The sequence below is a fragment of the Lissotriton helveticus genome, assembly GCF_964261635.1.
Source record: "Lissotriton helveticus chromosome 1_1 unlocalized genomic scaffold, aLisHel1.1 SUPER_1_unloc_1, whole genome shotgun sequence".
NCBI lineage: Eukaryota > Metazoa > Chordata > Amphibia > Caudata > Salamandridae > Lissotriton > Lissotriton helveticus.
This window is the reverse complement of record NW_027611648.1, coordinates 6302447-6323962: the sequence shown is the minus strand read 5'-3', so window position 1 is coordinate 6323962 and position 21516 is coordinate 6302447.

The following is a 21516-nucleotide window of genomic DNA, read 5'->3' as shown; positions in this document are numbered from 1 at the left end:
TGGCCTCTTCCTACTCGTCCTACGCACGTGGTGTGCTCATCCTGGTTCAGAAGGGTGTTAACTTCCGCCCCACGCGTATGCATACAGATGCTGAGGGGCGATGTGCGATGGTGCAGCGCAAACTGGGGATGACGGACCTCACCATTATTAATATGTACAGTCCGGTAGTGGATGATCCTACTCCCTTTATTCAGATGCTTACTGTTCTGCGCTCGTGGCCTGAGACAGCGGTGGTCTGGGGAGGGGACCTAAACACACACCTCAACCCATTGGTAGACAAGTCGACCCCGGCAGGGGCCTGCACACTTAAGGTCGCCCAATGTATACGTGACGCCATGTCAGAAATGGGGCTGGTTGATGTCTGGAGACTGCGAAATGAGTATGCTTTGGAGGGTATCACACCTGCCCACAATAGTTGGTCCAGATTGGACTATTGGCTACTAGATGAAGGTGCACACAACTGGGTCACGCACATACATATACTGCCCAGCACGCTGTCGGATCACAACCCTGTAATGGTACGGCTGCGCATTCCCACTAACCCCCCCGTCCATTCACGTGGCGCTTCCGGGCAGAGGCACTTCTGGATCCCATCTTTGCAGACACAATTAGGACTGCCATTGTGTGTTATTTTGCTGAGAACACTGGGTCAGTTGATAGTCATCACTATGGGATGCATTTAAAGTGCCAATCAGGGGGGTCTGCATGGGCACCTCACCGGGCATACTGAAGGACATAAGGGGGCAAATTGACAAAAAGGAAGCAGAACTAGGGAAGCTTGAAAAAGAGTATTGTGCAGCGCCATCTAACACGCTTCTGGCCAGCATCAGGGAAGGGCTCAAGGAATACGATGAATTAGCGGAGATGGAGGCATGCTACAGGGGTGGGAGGCATGTGGCTAGGGCATATGGGGAGGATTGCAGACCAGGGAAAGTCCATGCTACCAAGCTGCTGTTTCGGGAGTGACACCACCATGTAGAAAATATTGTAGATAGCGGCGGCACTGAGCACTTCTCCCCACAGGCAATGACTGAGTAGTTCAGGAAATACTATGAGGCATTATACACCGCGCGGGGTGGCACATAGGAAGATGTCATGACGGAGTATCTGTCGGACATTGCTTGTGCGTGGCTGTCAGATGTACACAGAAAGTACCTGTCCCTTCCCATTGATGAAACCGATGTTAAAGATGCCATTCTTTCTCTCCCAAACAGTAAGGCCCCGGGACCGGATGGTCTAACAGCAGAATTTTACAAGGCATACGCGGACATTCTGGTGCCCCATCTTCTAGAAATGAATGCTGAAGCACACAACACTGGGTGCTTCCCCCCCTCCTTGAGGCAGGCTCTTATCGTCACACTCCTCAAAAAGGACAAACCTCCCGCCTCAGTCGACTCGTATCGCCCCCTCTCGCTAATTAATATAGATGCAAAAATACTGGCGAAAATATTAGCTACCAAAATACAGCCTCTGATGCCCGTCCTTGTGCTCCCGGATCAGTCCGGTTTTCTACCAGATAGATCTACCTCTCATACTCTGCACACCAACTTCTCCATGTTCCATGTCCTCAATCCTGACTTGCTGGCCGCCGCTGTCCTCTTGGACGCGGCCAAGTCTTTCGACTCCATAGAGTGGGGATATATGTTCCACGTACTCCGAAGGATGGGATTTCCCAGTGTCATCCTGCAGTGGATTAAGATTTTATATACGGACACAACTGCTAGGGTGCGTGTCGGCGGCCACACCTCTGAGCCACTACAGATCCAAAGGGGCACTCGGCAGGGCTGTCCCCTCTCCCCCCTTCTCTTTGCTTTCGTCCTCGAACCGTTAGCATGTAAAATCTGCCAGACCCATAGAGCAGCAGCACTTAATTTGAAACATCGGCTGGTTGGCATATCGATGTACGCCGAGGACATGGTCCTGTTTGTAAGAGAACCCCAACAATACTTGTCCCCTGTCCTTTGTGAATATATAAAGTTTGGCCTATTCTCCAGCCTCACGATTAACTGGGATAAGTCGGTTATCATACCGCTTACGGTGTTCACGTCCCGTCCATCCTTGGAGTAACCGCTAGAGTGGACGACTGAGCCGGTCAGGTATTTGGGGGTGTGGGTACTCCATGACCCTGAGATTGTGGTCAGGGAAAACTACGGCCGCGCACACGATACTTTGGAACAACAAGTGGATAGGTGGATACGCCTGCCCCTCTCCCTGACTTATCGCGTCGCCGTGATCAAGATGGTGGTGCTCCCCCGCTTCCTCTATTTGTTTGCCAATATACCCATCAAACTGACTCAACAATACTTCAAAACACTGAGATCGTTGCTGTTGCGTCTGGTCTGGGGCTCGGGACAACCGAGGGTTAGCTGGCTAACAATGACTCTGCCATATGATAAGGGTGGTTTCGCGGCACCAGATTTCTATGTATACTACCTCTGTGCCCAAGAGCAGTATGCGTATTACAGGGTCAGACTGCACGCCTTTACACCTCATGTAGCAGTGGAAGACGAGAGATGCCTATCCCACCCCCCTAGGGAGCGTACTAACATATGCAAACAGGCACACTCCCAAAGCAGAAATTAACACGATCGACACCACATAGCAGCGTGGCAGGCGATTGGCCCAATGGCTTCTCATGCAGTATTGTCAGTTACGCAGGAGGCGGGTCCTTTACGGTACCTCTGGGAAGTAGGCATCACTCATATGGGGGATCTATATCCGGAAGGCCACTACATGGCTGATAGCGACTTATATTACATACAGAACCCATCTCCTCTCTTTCAATTCACTTGTTTCCGCCTTAAGCGGGCCATACGAGACCACTACCCTGATTTCCCTGTGGAGCCACCGGCACTGAAGGCCCTGCAGCTGATCCTAGTACTACCTACGAGAAAGAAATTAGTAACTAAACTCTACAGGGCGGTGCAGGAGGAGACGTGCAGGGGGCGGACAAAAGCGTACACAAATGGAATACGGTCCTGGATTCTCATATCTCTGGGAAGGAGTGGGAGAAAATATGCCAACTGAAGGGCCGACTTACCCCCAACGGTAACTTGCGGATCATCCACTTTAAATTTATACACCAGACATACCACACTCCCGCAAAGTTATATAAAATCGGCCTCAGGGACACAGATGGCTGCAAGCGCTGTAAACTTCCTTGTGCAGATTTCATGCATTTGGCCTAGAGTTGCAATCTGGTCAATCAATACTGGCAGGACGTGCTGAGTCATTTGCGCACCGTGATGGGTCTGCGGTTACCTTGCACACCCCTGCTCTGTCTGTTGCACTACATTCCTCACATCAGGGGGGTTTGTAGGCAGATTCGTCAGAATTGCTCTATTGTTGGCCAAACGCCGTGTGCTTTTCAGGTGGGACAGAGGGGCTCCACCGAAAATAGACTGCTGGGTGAAATACTTAGCTTACTGTAAAGAAACCTTGGCAATGTATGCTGAAGAATTGCCTGTAATGTCTAGAGCCAGGGACATTTGAGGTCCACTCGTGCGATTTCTTGCTCTCCCACCACCTGAAAGTGATCTTGAACATTCTTCTGTGAGTGAGTAACTCGTATCTGCTAATGTATGGTTTGCCTGACGCGACACCTCTGTCAAATTATTAGATAAAATGTGTGGTATAGCCTGTTCATTATACAGGTATGTGTTGTAATTCCTGCTGAAGTCTCTGGTACTCTGGGTGTACTGCTGTTGTTCACAGTATTGCTGTGTTATGTTCTTTACAATAAAAATAATTTTTAAAAAAAGAGAGAACATACGGTGCTAAAATTCGAGCAAAATCAATCTATGGAGCCCTCCGCTGGAGTTACTGAGCAGCACCTGCTTGAGCTGTTGTCGTTTGTAACTTGTAAAAGAAAATTCTGTTGGTTCCTCTGGGGAATAATAATTCCATAGTCCTATGGAAGCTTAACTTTAAATGTATAATTGACTGGAATGGAACTTAAATCCCTCGTGGACTGGGCCAAGATAGGGATAAGTAGTCTCTACTGATGATTGTCTTTGTTACCTGATGAGCTCGAGTGTGGATGATTGGCACAAGGATCGCTGTCATCACACAGTTTATCCAGCTCAAATCTGTGTAAGGAATTGTGTTAAAATGTCCTCATTTTGTGCACATATTCACTCAAGTACTTCTAAAGCCAGGACACCATATCTAAATATTCATACAATTGAATATAATTACTAGTGAGGCCGAGTCATTTAGAAATTTTAGAGAACCAAAACATTTGACACAAAAAATTGTGATATGAAAATTATTGTATTTGGTTCTTTTGATTGCGTAAACCTTTTTCTGACCCTGGTTCACTTTAAAACAGGTGCTTGCTGATATACCTATAAAGCTGGTTTGAGATACAGCCCAGCACACTAGGTCAATGTCCGGTAGACTAGGACGAGGTTACTTTCAGAACTTGGAAATTAAACCTTTAGTTACCGTAAAATGCTAGAAAGAGCATAGCACAGCCACAGCGCCAGAGTTCCATCCACCATGGCACTTTTGGTATGGAAGGCTTTGGGAACCAATGATATTCAAGTAAAGAAAGATTACTCCCTATCGACTTGGCTACCTGTCCTGTATGACATGGTGGATGTTCACCGAGAACTGGCTTCTCAATCTAGGTGGAGAGCACTGGGGATGCTCAAAGTAATTTAAAAGGTAGTTTGGTTGATGAACAAGACAGCTGTCCCTAGCTTTTACTGCAGTGTACAGAATAAAAAGGTCATACATTTCTGAAACACCTAGTTGCTGCCTCCGGAGGGGAGGATAAATGATAGCAAAGCGGGAATTTGCCAACAGTTATGTATTGAGATACATGTTCACTCTATTAAAGCCCTTAAATGGCTGGTAATTGCTGGCATAAGTCCGGTGCTCCGACATTCCAATGTTTGTCTTCATGTTTTTTCTCTTTTTAATTTAATACATTCTACCCTTAGTGGGTGGAATCTTCTAATTGCCTTATAGCCCTTCTGCCTCTGAATATACCAGTCGTTAAAGGCCCTGAACCCGTTACAGGCCCGAGACGCATGCCCTCGTCAGCGGGCCAAAAGGCTATATTAAAGCCTGCCTGACCAGAATAGTATGTTTGCCAATCATGTATTTGATTGCATTCTTAAAACAGTACTTAACTGCAATGTTTAAATGAATCGAGACATATTTAAACATTGTCGATTGAATAGAATAATTGTGAAAAATTCTGAGGGGTGCCCGACGATCACTGTGGGATTAGGGCCATGGCATTAAAAGGTTTTAAGACCACTGGTCTAGGGTGTTCCTCATCGGAGACGTGTGAGGGGCCTGATGTAACACTGTTAGTTAGTCAAATCTTAAAGGACAGGGCACAGAGACTCAAAGCCGATGGATTTCAATGTCGAACCTGTTTATCACCACTTAATCATCCTCACAATTGCAATAAGTGACTGGATCAGATCTCCTCCTCCCATGTCCAGATGGGCTGCTGGCTGATATTCAGTACAGGTTTGGAAATCAGGGTTTGATATGTAAAACATGAAAGTGATAGATACATGTACACTTTACAAAGGGACGGTGATGGTGATGCCAAGCCCTGTGTGACACTGTTAGTACTGCTAGCAAGAGTGTGTACATTTATCTGCTAACAGCGCCGCTCCATGGAAAAGGTCAGCCCTCCCTCATCATAACTTCAAACCCACCCTATTCTAGACTCTCTCCAGCAGCACCTTCAGGCGGCTGGCCAGTGAACAGTAAACTCTCTCTCATAAACCCACCTTTAGCAGACATGGGGGTGAGCACTTCAGGCAAAAACAACAAAACTAGGGCTGCTGATCGACCCCGATCACAGGACCAGAGTGTTTGGTCCTAGAGATCCACAAGGACTAGTTTGGTCCCATGTGGGGCTGAAACGTAACCGGTTCCTTACAGAAATGCTGAGTGTTGTCAGGGGACAGACAGCCCTTGTTCTGGAGGAGCATGGGCATTGAGTGCTTATGGCCAGGGGTTGCTCAGAGTAATGTACGGACGTTCCTACAGTGGCCTGATACAGTTCCTTTCTCCATCTTAGTTTGTAGGTTGAGTGTGGTATGATTGTTAGCACGAGAGTATGGTGAGAGATATAGTTGTTACCAAGGGGTATTATTTAATAATTTTGTATTGCTCATTGCTGTTGTAGATATTTATGACTTACCTGTATTTGTCCTGTATTTTTGATATGAATTGAACAGTGTCTTTATCATGATTTCTGATTGATAACAGGATCTATATGAACTAGAACTAAAAGTAAAAAAGAGAAAAAAATAAACTTTTATATGTTTTGAATAATTTTGGTACATTATCTGTTTTGTGTCACCTGTTTTGGAAATTTATAGACAGAATTGCGGAATTGAATTATCAGGCCACTGTAGGAACGTCCGTACATTACTATTGTTCTTGTTCCCCTCTGTTCCTTGGCCACAACTAACCTTTTGAGGGGGTCCCTTCGTACATGTTGCTAGCAGGGGTTGCTCAGACCCTTAAAATAATTTATAGATAGAACATTCACCACTAGTACAGCGGCTGATGTCAATCTCTTGAAGGGCTGTAGTTTGAGCTGACCCTAGGAAACCACCCAAACTTCACGCAACTTGGCCTCCACTGGTTCTTTGGGTCGGGCACCGCCATAACCTCCTTTAGGCTTACTTCAGGAAGTAGTAGGTTTGAAACTCTGTGACTTGGATTATAGTCCGTCTTTGTGTAAGTAGCCCTAAAGTTGTATGGTGCTTCATGGGGTTAGCATTAGAGTTGGAATAAGAATGTCTCCTGCATTTTTTTTCAGAGTTTCATTAAGCTCGCACTTGATCCGAAGGTATCGAGGATCATAGTGCTTTATATGAGCAACAGTTGCGTTACAGATGGACACATTCATTTTTGTTAGGCACGAGAATATTGAATGATTTGCCCAGAATCACAGGATGTCTCACATGACGGATCGGAGTGCCATGCCTCACCGTAGCTAAACCAGAACCCCTAAATGTGCGATGCCAGCTTTGCTCAGTTTGACTTCTAATTATTATAGCAGCGCTCCAGCACTTGACAGCTCAGAAAGCCATGAAGAAATTTGTTAGTCAAACCCCTGATTCGTGGTACTTGTCATGCCTGTTCCCCTCAACACAGGCACCCTTGAACTATGGTGCAAGGCTGCCTGCATTGGCGCTCGCCGCTAACTTTAGCACCAGCACAGGGTGAAATGCACGGCTGCACTGTATTCTTGTAAATACGGTGTAGCCCTGCATTTCAGAAGTGGAGAGCGTGGCGTTAAGCCAAGGAGGCCAAGCCGTGCTCCACCACTTCCTTGTAAATATGCCCCTTAATGACAACAGCCTGACCTATTTTATCAAGAGACAGAAAATCCTCTTATTTCAGAGGATGCACCACCTTGATGTAGCATTGCTCCAGGACACACACCTGTCACCTAGTGAACATGATAAACTCAGAAGGGATTGGATGAGTACGGTACTACATGCCAGCAGGGTCCAGACTACCCTTACACAGCCATCTACTCCTTTGGAATATAGGGAGAGTGGGTTGGACATCTTATTTTACAAATTCCTGGAGGTTTGCATACTCCAGACATGGCGGGACCCCCCTGGGCAGATATATATTTGCCAAAGTTCAGATTTTCAATTAATTTTTGTGAGTGGGCTCGATCTACACCCCGGAGGCTGATCAAACTCCTGCTCTGTTTTGGGACAGCCGGGGCATTCATGAGGGGGGGTGCTGGAATATGGCACCTTGACAAGTCCAGAAACTATATGACCAGGCAGCCCAGAGACAGGTTCATCCTCTCTGACATTATTGATGATCATGCCTTGATGGATATATGGTGATTGGCGCACCTGAGGCATGCGACTATACTTTCACCTCCTGCGTCCATTGTAAACGTTTACGCCTTGATCCTCCCAAACAGTACCTCTGATCATGATCTTCTGCAACTCGACCATAATCTTTGACTGTTGCAAACCCTTCAGGCCCATTGGCGTATGTATACAGCATGGTATAAAGCCCCTGAAGACAAGCATAGGTGGTGGCTAATATCTGAGCTAGTACTTGGAGGAGAACGCTGGGTCCATCTCCTCTGCACAGGTGCTGTGAGAGGGCAGGAAGGCCGATGAATGATTTCGCTGCCTATAAGTGGCACTGTGAGGCATAACAGTGTTGGTTGACTGACCTTGAGTTTCACCTGGCTCAGACGTATAACGCATTGCTGACCCCTGCTCTTCTCAAGGAGCTGCTTGGGGCCAAGTATGATCTTAACTCTCATTACATAGTGGAGGACCAGATGGATATGCTCTGTGGACGATATAGTAGGGGACGGTGAGTTGGCCCCCTTTGCTACTCTCATGCGTGATTATGGGCTGCCACAATCGCATCACTGACACTACCGTCAGCTCCTGCATAGCCTGCGACACATGCTGGGTGCTCCCCCTTACGATCATGAGACTGACCCAATTTTGCATTATATCCTGATGTGGAAAGGATACAAGGATACTATATACTACACCCAAAAATAGAAGCAGAGAATTGCGGTTCTCCAGCAGAATGCTTGTAATCTCTAGCTGGATGACACAGAACTGCCTCCAGTTGAATTCTGGAAAAACCGAGATCATGCTAACGGGGAAAGCCTCAGCTAGCTGGTCTGATGAATGGTGGCCCTCACAATTGGGACCAGCTCCTGTTCCTAAACAATGAGTTAAAAATCTAGGCCTAAAATTAGATCAGTCATTAACCATGAAAGACCACATTGCTGCCACTACTAGCTCCTGCTACTATAGTATGTGTTTACTCCGCACAATTCTTCCCTACTTGCCCACTAATCACCGAAGAACCTTAGTTCAAGCCATTGTCATCAGCCAATTAGACTATGGTAATGCTTTGTTGGCGGAAGTGGGAGCGACCATGCTTACTAAATTACAAGTGATTCAGAACACGGCGGCCAGAATGTTACTGAACCGCCCTGCTGGCTCCCCTTCTGCTCCCTTGCTGAGAGAGCTGCAATGGTTACCTGTAAGGAAGAGATTCTTTTTCAAAATCTGTTGTCTCACTCACAATGCGCTGAATGGCAGAGGCCCTTACTATCTACAAAAGAAACTCACCTTTCATACACCGAACAGAAATCTCAGATCCAGTACTCTAGGCCTTCTACAGGTTCCTCGTATACGTTTGAGTCAGACTGGTGGAAAAGCTTTTTCATATCTGGCCCCAAGATACTGGAATAAACTACTGCTGTCCTGAAACAAAATTTCCATATACAGCACCTTTAGGAAACAACTAAAAGCATTCCTGTTCTTACTCTGTTCTTACTTTCAGTCCTCTGGCAAAATTTCTAGGCGAGCGCTGAGATGCCTCCGGGCAAGTCATGCGCTATAGAAATGAACTTAACATAACAACCGCCATATAATTGTTATTACACAACTCGCAGTAGATTGACCAAAATTTGAGACGGAAGAGCTGTACGAACTGTCCTGTAACAGCTCATGGATCGACTCACGCTGACATTCAATTTCTGAAAAAAAGACCAATTCTTGTATAGAATTAATATAAAGCTGGTCGATGTAGTGAGTTTCTATATGACATTCTATGAATCTAAATACTTTTTAATGTTTTTTTTAATGAATTTTAAACTAATGTACCTTCACTTTTGTAATGGTTTTTATTAACTATACAATACAAAAAATCTTCCTGTGAACTTAACATAACAACATACATACATGCCTGAATGTAGCTAAACCAGATCCCCTAAATGTGCGCTGCCAGCTTTGCTCAGTTTGACTTCTAATTATTATAGCAGCGCTTCAGCACTTGACAGCTCAGAAAGCCATAAAAATGTGTGTCTTTGCATTTCAATACGGTGATGCGGACCACCACATTGAAATGTGTTAGTCTAACCCCTGATGCGTGGTACTTGGCAGGCCTGCTCCCCTCAACGCAGGCACCCTTGCAGTATGGTGCAAGGCTGCCTGCATTGGCGCACAGCAGCTAAATTCAGCACCAGCACAGAGAGAAATGCAGGGCTGCACCGTATTCTTGTAAATACGGTGTAGTCCTGCATTTCAGAAGTGGAGAGCGTGGCGTTAAGCCAAGGAGGCCACGCTGTGCTCCACCACTTCCTTGTAAATATGCTCCTTAATGCCACCAGCCTGACCCATTTTATCAAGAGACAGAAAATCCTCTCATTTCAGAAGATGCAACGCCTTGATGTAGCATTGCTCCAGGACACACACCTGTCACCTATTGAACATGATGAACTCAGAAGGGATTGGATGAGTAAAGTACTACATGCCAGCATGATCCAGACTACCCTTACACACCCATCTACTCCTTTGGAACATGGGGAGAGTGGGTTTGTCAGCTTATTTCACAAATCCCTGGGGGTTTGCATACTGCGGACATGGCGGGACCACCCTGGGCAGATATATATTTGCCAAGGTTCGGATTCTCAATGAGTCTTTGTGTGTGGGCTCTATCTATGCCCCGGTAGCTGACCAAACTCCTGCTCTCCTTGGGACAGCCAGGGTATTCATGAGGGGGGCTGCTGGAATATGGCACCTTGACAAGTCCAGAAACCAAACGACCAGGCAGCTCCGCGACCGATTCATCCTCTCTGACATTATTGATGATCATGCCTTGATGGATCCATGGTGATTGACGCACCTGAGGGACGTGGACTATACTTTCACCTCCTGCGTCCATTGCAAACGTTTACGCCTTGATCCTCCCAAACAGTACCTCTGATCATGATCTTCTGCTACTCGACCATAATCTTCGACTGTTGTAAACCCTTCAGGCCCATTGGCGTATGTATACAGCTTGGTATAAAGCCCCTGAAAACAAACACAGACGGTTCCAATATCTGAGCCACTACTTGGTGAGAACGCTGGGTCCATCTCCTCTGCACAGGTGCTGTGAGAGGGCAGGAAGGCCGATGAATGATTTGGCTGCCTTTTAGTGCCACTGTGAGGCATAACAGCGTTGGTTGACTGATCTCACGTTTCACCTGGCTCAGACGTATAACGCATTGCTGATCCCTGCTTTTCTCAAGGAGCCGCTTGGAGCCAAGTATGATCTGAACTCCCATTACACAGTGGAGGACCAGAGAGATACGCTCTGCTGACGATATAGTAAGGGACGGTGAGTTGGCCCCCTTTGCTACACTCATGCGTGATTATGGGCTGCCACAATCGCATCACTGACGGTACCGACAGCTCATGCAGAGCCTGCGACACATGCTGGGTGCTCCCCCTTATGATCTTAAGACTGTCCCAATGTTGCGTTATACTCTGAAGTGGAAAGGATTCAAGGACACTATGGGCCCGAATCTGATGCGGTGTGGAAAGCTTCCCGACCAAATGGGTTTGGGAATGGTTTCCAACCAAATCGGATCGGGAGAGTCCAACCAACCGAGTATGATGCGTCGGGATGCTTCCAGATATGATTTGGTTGGACTCCCATTGACGTCAATGGGATCCTATGTTCCTAACCTCATCTTAATCGGGCCCGAGGTGGGAATGCTTTCCTAATCGCATTGTAATAGGGCCCTCAATTGGTAAGACACGTTCCCGATCCGATTTGGACATATCAAATGCAGTTAGGAGGCCTTCGAAACCACATCAGAATCAGGCCCTAAGGTGGGATTGTATGTTACAGCTGTGGGCAGCCTTTTTTAAAGCACTGCTGCCTACAATCTATGCTGTTTGCTTGAGCAGAGGTTGGGCCTCTCACTCTCTGAGCAGGACTCTAATGACCTTTGGAAAAATCATGGCAGTATACCTCAGGAGGTCAGGTTGAAATCAGTTATTTCAAGTTCCTACACCACTGGCACTGACGCCGGAGTGGATCCATAAAGCACATATGGCAGACGATTCCAAGTGCTGGAGGTGCTGATGGTGTAGCGCACTCGCATGTGACATTTTGCATTTCCTGCGGACTGTACAGTACTTTGTGCTACTGGGCTCCGTTTGGGATAACTTAATGACCAACGAAGGGGTGGCACCGCAATTCATGGCCCGTCAGACCTTGCTTCACAAAATGTCAATATTCCAGAATTTAACTCCCCATGGTAAGAGTTACATGGCTATGGCCTTCGAAGTGGGAGTTGGTTTTTTGGGGGGGTGCCATGGGACCTGGCACCCTGACTTTTCTCTCCTGTTTCCATGTCCCTTCCCCTCCTGTTCCCCCTCGTCCTCCCTCCCTGATCTTCTGCGGGATCTTCTAGGACACATCACCTCTATCTGGAGATGTTATTTTATTTATTGTTTTTCCTGTTATCAACGTCTTCTCACCAGTTCTAGTTTACACAGTATCTTGGACTCTGCTGAATGGATAAACTTCAATCCCTGTTATATGCTCATTGTGTATGAAAAGTCAATACAAAATTAGATATTTAAAAAAGACACAGGGAGTGGTGTCACTTAACATTTGACTTTGACAATTCCAAAGGAAGAGACATTACTGAATTTATAGACATGATCAGAACAAATGTAAAGTGATAAAATTAACAACCAAGTCTCACTAAAATTGACATTCAATTTAACATTCCAATGAACTGTGTTCAATACTCATGGTGAAATATAAGTTTTGCCACTAAAATGTGGGACGGAGGGTCTGCTCTGTGCCGAATAGTCACGTGTGAAGTTCTAGTTAATCCCTATATTTTGGAAGAATGAGCCAGGTTTGAGTGACACTTCAGACCGACCTCCAAATGTGTGAGTGTCACTCGTGATGAGTGAGGTTTGAGGGCTCTAATGTATGCACACCCAAACTAATGTTGCTGTAGAGGCATTCAAGACTGCTTGCATGACAATGCTACAAAGAGTTGACGCACTCACTAATGAATGGTGTATTGATGACGAGTGTACTATGATATAGGGGCCTATGTGAAGGAGTAGAATATTTTCGAGTAGTGCAATGCCCCTCCCCTGTTTCTCAGACCAGTAACACCCACTCATTTTTATGATGCAATGCAAACTGTGTGAGAAATTTCTAGTTCATACTTGATATGTCTATCTTAGGAATTAGCTGTTTCAAAGATAAATTGCTTTATTTTTTGTCAGTGAATCTTTGTTGAGAGAGAATGGTGGTTACTGTAAACAAAACAACAAAGCCTGGAAGAGACCGGTATCTTAATATTTTAGGAGACAGTTGTGCTCTTAAACCAGAAACTCAAAACCTAATTAGAACCTACAATTCAGTCTTGTTCGAGGATATAAAAACGTATCAAATATAAGGAATACGCCACAGACACAGGAAAATTAAAAATAAGCTGTTCCTTCAATTGTCGCTTTGACACATGACCTATGCCTCATTGTCACTGATCTGGTGTATAAAACTCCATGGTATTTACCTCTGTTTACTTTGCTATCTAGGACGTTGTGGATTTGAAAAACTGCAAATATATTATTTAAAAGAATAAATAAGCTGGCCGGTTTAATTGCAAAACTGACCGAAATACTCATATATTCATTAAAATACCGATATATTCATTGAAATTCAGATATGTTCTTTGAAATACAGACTGCCACTTCCAGTTGTCACCTTTCTGTAAACACTCTCAAGTCCTTTACTTCAGTGTTTTGAAGATGCGCATCTGAAGTGAAGCTATAAATACTTTTCCACAGCTGCAACCAAGTGTGAGGCCTGTACTTGAACTGTATGACCATTAAAACCTTTCACGTCTGTGACATCTGAAAACCCAGGTCTTTGCAGGTATAAATGCTTGTTTGTGTGAAATGTATTCACTGCTGGAGCCTGGAGGCGGCGGTTCCGTCAGCGGCCACCAGAGGGCGCTCCTCGCCTGCTGATGAAACCCACTGAGCTGCACATTGGATGAAAGGGAGAAAGGTTTCCTCTTCCGGGTCAGCGGTGAATGTAAATGTAAATGTAAATGTACAGGAATTTATATAGCGCAAATCACCAAGCGGTTTCTAAGCGCTTGCTTAGGGAACCCGTCCTGGTATTCCCCTGTGAGAAAACCCCCGCAGGGTATCCGCAAGGTGAAAGCCAGGCATCCCGCCGCGAGGGGCCGTTGTGGAGATTAAGCAAGCTATTGCCCAGAGTCGCAGAGTGTGAACCCGTGAATCGAGTAGGCACCGGAGCGAGATTTGTCGAGTCCATGGACATTTTAGGACTCAAGACCCCGCCGAGCTGGGAATTGAACCCTGGTCCCGGGCTGACCTCTGCTTCCAGGTCTGCCTCCTCTAACCAGTGAGCCACACTTCTCCACTGGCAGCGGTGGCAGAGACAGCACCAGCAGCGGCGGTGACATCACTTCCTGTCTCTCCTGGTGAGTCCAGCCTGCAGCAGAGGAGGAAGGAGCCCTGTCTGGTGGGCAGTTACCTTCATCTTCAGACCCCCACAGACCCCAGATCTGCCCCCCTCAGGTCCCCAGGAGGAGGAGAGAGCCCGACAGGTTTCTGCTCAGGTAGGACAGCTGCCAACTCACTTGGCTGCCCCCCTCTTCCTGCTGCTGAGACTGATTAGGGTGCAGAGGAGGAGGTGAGGCCTGTCCAGGGGTCAGAGGAGGAGAAGTCTGTCCAGGGGTCAAAGGAGGTGAGGCCTGTCCAGGGGAGGAGAGGAGATGAGGCCTGTCCAGGGATGCAGAGGAGGTGAGGCCTGTCCAGGGGTGCAGAGGAGGAAGGCCTGTCCAGGGGTGCAGGGGAGGAAAGGCCTGTCCAGGGGTGCAGAGGAGGTGAGGCCTGTCCAGGGATGCAGAGGAGGTGAGGCCTGTCCAGGGATGCAGAGGAAGTGAGGCCTGTCCAGGGGTGCAGAGGAGGAAAGGCCTGTCCAGGGGTGCAGGGGAGGAAAGGCCTGTCCAGGGGTGCAGAGGAGGTGAGGCCTGTCCAGGGGTGCAGAGGAGGTGAGGCCTGTCCAGGGGTGCAGAGGAAGAGAGGCCTGTCCGAGGGTGCAGAGGAGGAGAGGTCTGTCCAGGGGTGCAGAGGAGGAAAGGCCTGTCCAGGGGCGCAGAGGAGGTGAGGCCTGTCCAGAGGAGCAGAGGAAGTGAGGCCTGTCCAGGGGTGCAGAGGAGGAGGTGAGACCTGTCATGGGGTCAGAGGAGGAGAGGTCTGTCCAGTGGTGCAGAGGAGGTGAGGCCTGTCCAGGGGTGCTGATGAGGTGAGGGTTGTCCAGGAGGAGTGGAAGAACTGAGGCCTTTCAAGGGGTGCGGAAGAGGCAAGGACTATCCAGGGGTGCAGAGGAAGCGAGGCCTGTCCAGGGGTGCAGAGGTGGTGAGGCCCGTCCAGGGGTGCAGCGGAAGCGAGGCCTGTCCAGGGGTGCAGAGGTGGTGAGGCCCGTCCAGGGGTGCAGCGGAGGTGTGGCCTCTCCTGAGCTGGGGCTGCAGAGGAGGTGAGGCTTGTCCAGATGGGGGGCTGTGGAGGTGAGGCCTGTCCAGGTGGGGTGCAGAGGATGTGAGGCCTGCCCAGAGCAGGTGAGGCCTATCCAGGGGAGCAGTGCCTCTCTTCGGGCCTGTGTATAGCGCCCGAGACTCAGGGCGAAGTCAGAGGCGCTGTATGGGGTGGAATGAACTCTTGGGTCCTCTGTCCTTAATGAAAATCCTTCACCAGAGCTCCTGTGAGAAGCACCTGAGAGGCCTGTCCAGAGGAGGAGAGGCCTGTCTAGGGGTACAGAGGAGGGGAGGGGTGTCCTGGGGGTGCAAAGGAGATGAGGCCTGTCCAGGGCATGCAGAGGAGGTGAGGCCTGTCCTGGGGGGTTGGGTACAGAGGAGGGTGGTCCTGTCCAGGGGTGCAGAGGAGGAGAGGCCTGTCCAGGGGTGCAGAGAAGGTGAGGCCTGTCCAGGGGTGCAGAGGAAGAGAGGCCTGTCCGGGGGTGCAGAGGAGGAGAGGCCTGTCCAGGGGTGCAGAGGAGGAAAGGCCTGTCCAGGGGCGCAGAGGAGGTGAGGCCTGTCCAGAGGAGCAGAGGAGGTGAGGCCTGTCCAGGGGTGCAGAGGAGGAGGTGAGACCTGTCATGGGGTCAGAGGAGGAGAGGTCTGTCCAGTGGTGCAGAGGAGGTGAGGCCTGTCCAGGGGTGCTGATGAGGTGAGGGTTGTCCAGGAGGAGTGGAAGAACTGAGGCCTTTCAAGGGGTGCGGAAGAGGCAAGGACTATCCAGGGGTGCAGAGGAAGCGAGGCCTGTCCAGGGGTGCAGAGGTGGTGAGGCCCGTCCAGGGGTGAGGCGGAGGTGTGGCCTCTCCTGAGCTGGGGGTGCAGAGGAGGTGAGGCCTGTCCAGGAGGGCTGAGGAGGTGAGGCTTGTCCAGATGGGGGGCTGTGGAGGTGAGGCCTGTCCAGGTGGGGTGCAGAGGATGTGAGGCCTGCCCAGAGCAGGTGAGGCCTATCCAGGGGGGCAGTGCCTCTCTTCGGGCCTGTGTATAGCGCCCGAGACTCAGGGCGAAGTCAGAGGCGCTGTATGGGGTGGAATGAACTCTTGGGTCCTCTGTCCTTAATGAAAATCCTTCACCAGAGCTCCTGTGAGAAGCACCTGAGAGGCCTGTCCAGAGGAGGAGAGGCCTGTCCAGGGGTACAGAGAAGGGGAGGGGTGTCCTGGGGGTGCAAAGGAGATGAGGCCTGTCCAGGGCATGCAGAGGAGGTGAGGCCTGTCCTGGGGGTTGGGTGCAGAGGAGGGTGGTCCTGTCCAGGGGTGCAGAGGAGGTGAGGCCTGTCCAGGGTTGTAGAGGAGGTGAGGCCCGTCCAGAGGGGTGCAGAGGAGGTTAGGCCTGTCCAGGGGTGCAGAGGAGGTGAGGCCTGTCCAGGGGTGCAGAGGAGGTGAGGCCTGTCCACGGGTGTAGAGTAGGTGAGGCCTGTCCAGGGGCTGCAAAGGAGGTGAGGCCTGTCCAGGGGTGCAGGGGTGCAGAGGAGGTGATGCCTGTTCAGGGGGTGCAGAGGAGGTGAGGCCTGTCCAGAGGGTGCAGGGGAGGTGAGGCCTGTCCTGTGCTTGGGGTTGCAGCCTGGGTTAAGACTGCCCAGCTAGGAATAAAGAGAAGGTGAGGCATGTCTGGATAGATGTGCAGAGGATAGATAGATTACTTTATTGTTTGATCAATAAAAATCATTACAATATTGACGTACAGATACTAAAGCATATATCAATTGACTGTTAAGATGTTTACACACAATGAAAAGAATAAAAAGGAGGTTCACTCATTTCTGAATTCATGCTACATAGTTTCCTCACAATCTATGAAATCCAAATGCGGCCCTTGGGCCAATAAAGGTGTCATGTGTGATAGCAGTTGGTAGAAACTTATGATATTCAACAATAATAATTGCATAAAACCTAGTCAGCACCTGTTCGAATCTTTTGGGCTCTTAAGGTCATACTACTTCAAGTGGGACTTCGTCACCCGGTGAGTTCTGAACCAAAGACCACTTCAATTACGTTACATTCAAAAGTCACTAATAATTTGTTAAATTTTAACTTCGTATTAAAAGAAGGGAGCTAGGCTCTCGTCTTTACTAAAAACCGACTAACAATCCCACTTATTTAGTACAGATCAACTTTAAAGGGATTCGGAAAATGTGCTAATTAGCATTTTTATGGTGTTGGAGCAGCCCAATGCTAGTTGATTATTGTTGGCTCATCGGCTCTCACATTGAGTAAGCCTTTTTGCCGCTCTTGTAACAAACCTGGTGAACCGGATGTTAAGCATCTGGTTCTCTGGGTTCATAGATGTAAGGCTGGCTTGACGGCAGGAGCAAACACCAAGCTTGTTCCATTCTCCCCGTAACAACATTTTTCGGTCATTAAGAAATACAGGGCAAAGACATACCACGTGCTCAATGGGTTCCTTACTACTCCTGCTCCCCTACACATGGTGTTATCGTTTGTATGGTGCCAAACGTATTTTTTCCAGTACTCCGAATAGGCATATGACAGATATGGGGCCTCAACCCCTGCCTTAAACCCTGATAAAACCGTCAAAGTGTGTTTACGATATGCCAGTTTCGCTCTGTCCGAGTGAAAAGACCTGGAACGAATGGTCATTTTAATCAACATTTTGAGGCTTGTTGAGAAGGATTAGTGTCCCAGATTTCTTTTGCCTCCAGAAGTTGTAAAGAATCATCTAAGTAGTATTGATATGATGGTCCCTGTTGACCAAGTGATATTTCCTGCCACATCATAGCCTCCAGGCTCGATTTTCTGGCCGAGCGTAGCTTGTTGCACAGCTTGATGAATGCTCCAGCTCCAACTGCTCGAGGATTTGGAGGCCAAACTCAAGTCGAATCAATGCCGAGGATCAGGATTTTGGTAGGCTCAACACTTGCTTAAAGATCCTTGTTGTTATTTTATTCACCAGACTGTTGTCCTTCCCTAACATAATCACGTGACTGTAAGTAAGATAATTGGAGATTTTGGCCTTCAAAACAGGTATTAGAGGGTTTTGAGAATTTGCACCTCCTATCCATGTGGACCCCTAAATATTTGTCTGAGGCGGGCTTTTTGATGCTTTTTCCATACTGCTATCCACCTCCTTGCTATTTCCTTCACCCGTAGGTAATCACCCTTGTCTTTGAGATAGATTTAATTCCAGGTCATTTGAGGTGGTGTCGGAGAACAACTGAGCAGGCAGCCTCTGCAGCCCGACCCTGGTGTGACTAATCAGGATTAAGTCATCTGCGTACAAAAGGTTGCTGACCCTGGTTCCCCCGAGTTTTGGATGGAGGGAGTCCACATCTTCACGTGACTGTGATAGATCCGAGATGAAGAGGTTGAAAAGGAGAGACAACACACAACAATGCTGAGTTACGTAGGTGCTTTAATTTCCTAATTTCAGCAGATGTTGTGGTTGAGTTGCCTCTTTTGTTTTTTTGTGAGCAGTTGGCTAGAAAAGATCTCCCATGATGTAGAGAGCGGGGTATCCTCAAGGCTCCTTGTTGCTAACTGGGCTCGGCATGCTGTCATTATTGTTGCTATCAAAGGATTTGACCATTTTAACTTTTTAAGGTTCTCTGTAAAAATTCCTTTTGATGTCAAACGTGTCGTGGCGTGCCGAACTACACTAAGTGACAAGATGATTACCTGGGGTCGATGGTCACTATCACCCCGTGCAACGATGGTGTAATTTGTTTTCGATCAGGGGGAGCATCACCTTATTGCATATAGTGTAGTCTAAAAAGGAATAAGTGCGGCCATTTGTTCTTGTCCAGTTTGGAGGGTTGTCCATGGAGAAAAGACCATTCAAAGTTATATAGCCCAGAATGTTGAATTGTGGTACCACCTATTCACCAAGTTTACTGTATTTGTTGCTGGTAGGCTTTATTTGTTCCATGATGGGAGGGCTTCTTGCGTTGTGCTCGTCTGGAGAGTCTTGAAAGAGGTTTGTGTTGTAATCTCCAGTTGTCAGACATTCATACTCACTTAATAGGTTACACATGATCTGGAGCAGGTGATCAAACTTGAGCCTCTTCTCCCTGGCACTTGGTGAAATATCTACGTTGATCAAGAGCATTAATCCATACTTCTTCGAATTGTAGCTGGCCAATGTTCACGTTTAACTTGCCAGTGCCAGGTGCTGAGGAGGTGAATCCTCTCCAAGGGATGCAGAGGAGGTGAGGCCTGCCCAGGGGTGCAGAGGAGGTGAATCCTGTCCAGGGGGGTGCAGAGGAGGTGAATTATGTCCTGTGTTTGGCGTGAGTTGGAGGTGAGGGCTGTCCTGTGCTTGGAGGTTGCAGAGGAGATGGAGCCTGTCCATGGGGTGCAGAGGAAGTTAGGCCTGTCCTGTGCTTGGGGGCCTTTAGGAGATAGAGCCTGTCCCGGGGGCTGTAGAAGAGGTGAGGCCTGTCCAGCTGATACAGAGCAAAGGTGAGGCTTGTCCTCTGCTGGGGTGAAACCTGGCCTGAAGGGGTAGACGAGGAGGCCTGTCCTGACTCTGCATGATTTACTCTCTGGTAATACCTCCTTGAAATGTTGCTCATTTTGCCCCCCCTTCAGTCCCTATGAAACCAGTGTGCGCCGCATGCCCCCACCCCCCCTCTTGAACAGAGAGTTCCCCGGATCCAATTATTACATGCTCACCTGTCACAGGAACTCACAGACAGAATAGGACCTCTCCTGCTGGTGGACACTGAACGCTTCCTGTTAGTCTCCCCATCGAGTGCAGTCCCATCGGTGCTGCAGCTGCACAGAAGCAAAGCCCTCAGGTACATTTCCTGACCTCACCTGTCAGAATGTCAGCAGCGCCCCAATATCTTATCCCACATGACTGCCCTAGAGTGCTCTAATCAATCAATCAATCAATCAATCAGAATACTTGTAAAGCGTGCTGCTTACACGGGAGGGTCTCAAGGCACGGAGGGGGGTTGGGTTGCCACTACTGCTCGAAGAGCCAGATCTTGAGGAGTCTTCTGAAGGCAAGTAGGTCTTCGGTCTGCCGTAGGTGGGTAGGGAGGGTGTTCCAGGTCTTGGTGGTGAGGTAGGAGAAGGATGTGCCGCTGGAGGTTGTTCGTTGGATGCGGGGGACATCGACGAGGGCGAGGCTGGCGGAGCGGAGCTGGCGGGTCGGGGTGTAGAAGTTGAGTCTACTGTTCAGGTAGGCTTGTCCGGCATTGTGCAGTGCTTTGTGTGCGTGGGTGAGGAGCTTGATGGTGATCCTCTTGTCGACGGGGAGCCAGTGTAGGTCTCTCAGGTGGTGGGTGATGTGGCTGCAGCGGGGGACGTTGACGATCAGTCGGGCGGAGCCGTTTTTGCTGCGTTGTAGTCGCCGTGGGTGTTTGTCTGGGATTCCTGCGTAGAGTGCGTTGCCGTAGTCCAGTCTGCTGCTGACGAGGGCCTGTCTCACCGTTCTTCTTGTTTCGGTCGGGAACCACTTTTAGATCCTGCGGAGCATTCGGATGGTATTGTAGTAGGAGGAGGAGACAGCTTTGACCTGTTTAGACATGGAGAGGGAGGAGTCGAAGATGAATCGTAGGTTGCGTGCATGGTCGGTGGGTGTCGGTGCTGTTCCCAGTGTGGTCGGCCACCAGTAGTCGTCCCAGGCTGAGGGGGTGGCTCCGAGGATGAGTACCTCCGTCTTGTCTGAGTTGAGCTTCAGACGGATGTTCTGCATCCAGTCGGCGACGGCCTTCATTCCCTCGTGGAGGTTGGTTTTGGTGGTGTGCGGGTCCTTGGTGAGGGAGAGGATGAGCTGGGCGTCTTCGGAATAGGAGATGAAGTTGAGGTTGTGTTGGCGGGCCACTTGCGCGAGAGGGGCCATGTAGACGTTGAACAGCGTTGGCTGAGGGATGAGCCCTAGGGGACACCGCAGATGATGTCGGTGGCCTCGGATCAGAAGGGTGGGAGGCGGACGCTCTGGGTTCTGCCGGAGAGCAAGGACGTGGTCCAGTTAAAGGCCTTTTCTTAGATTCCGGCTTCTAGGAGGCGTGTCTTTAGAGTTTGATGGCAGACCGTGTCAAAGGCAGCTGACAGGTCCAGGAGGATGAGGGCTGATGTTTCGCCACTGTCTAGTTGGCGCCTGATGTCGTCTGTGGTGGCGATGAGAGCTGTCTCGGTGCTGTGGTTTTGTCTGAACTC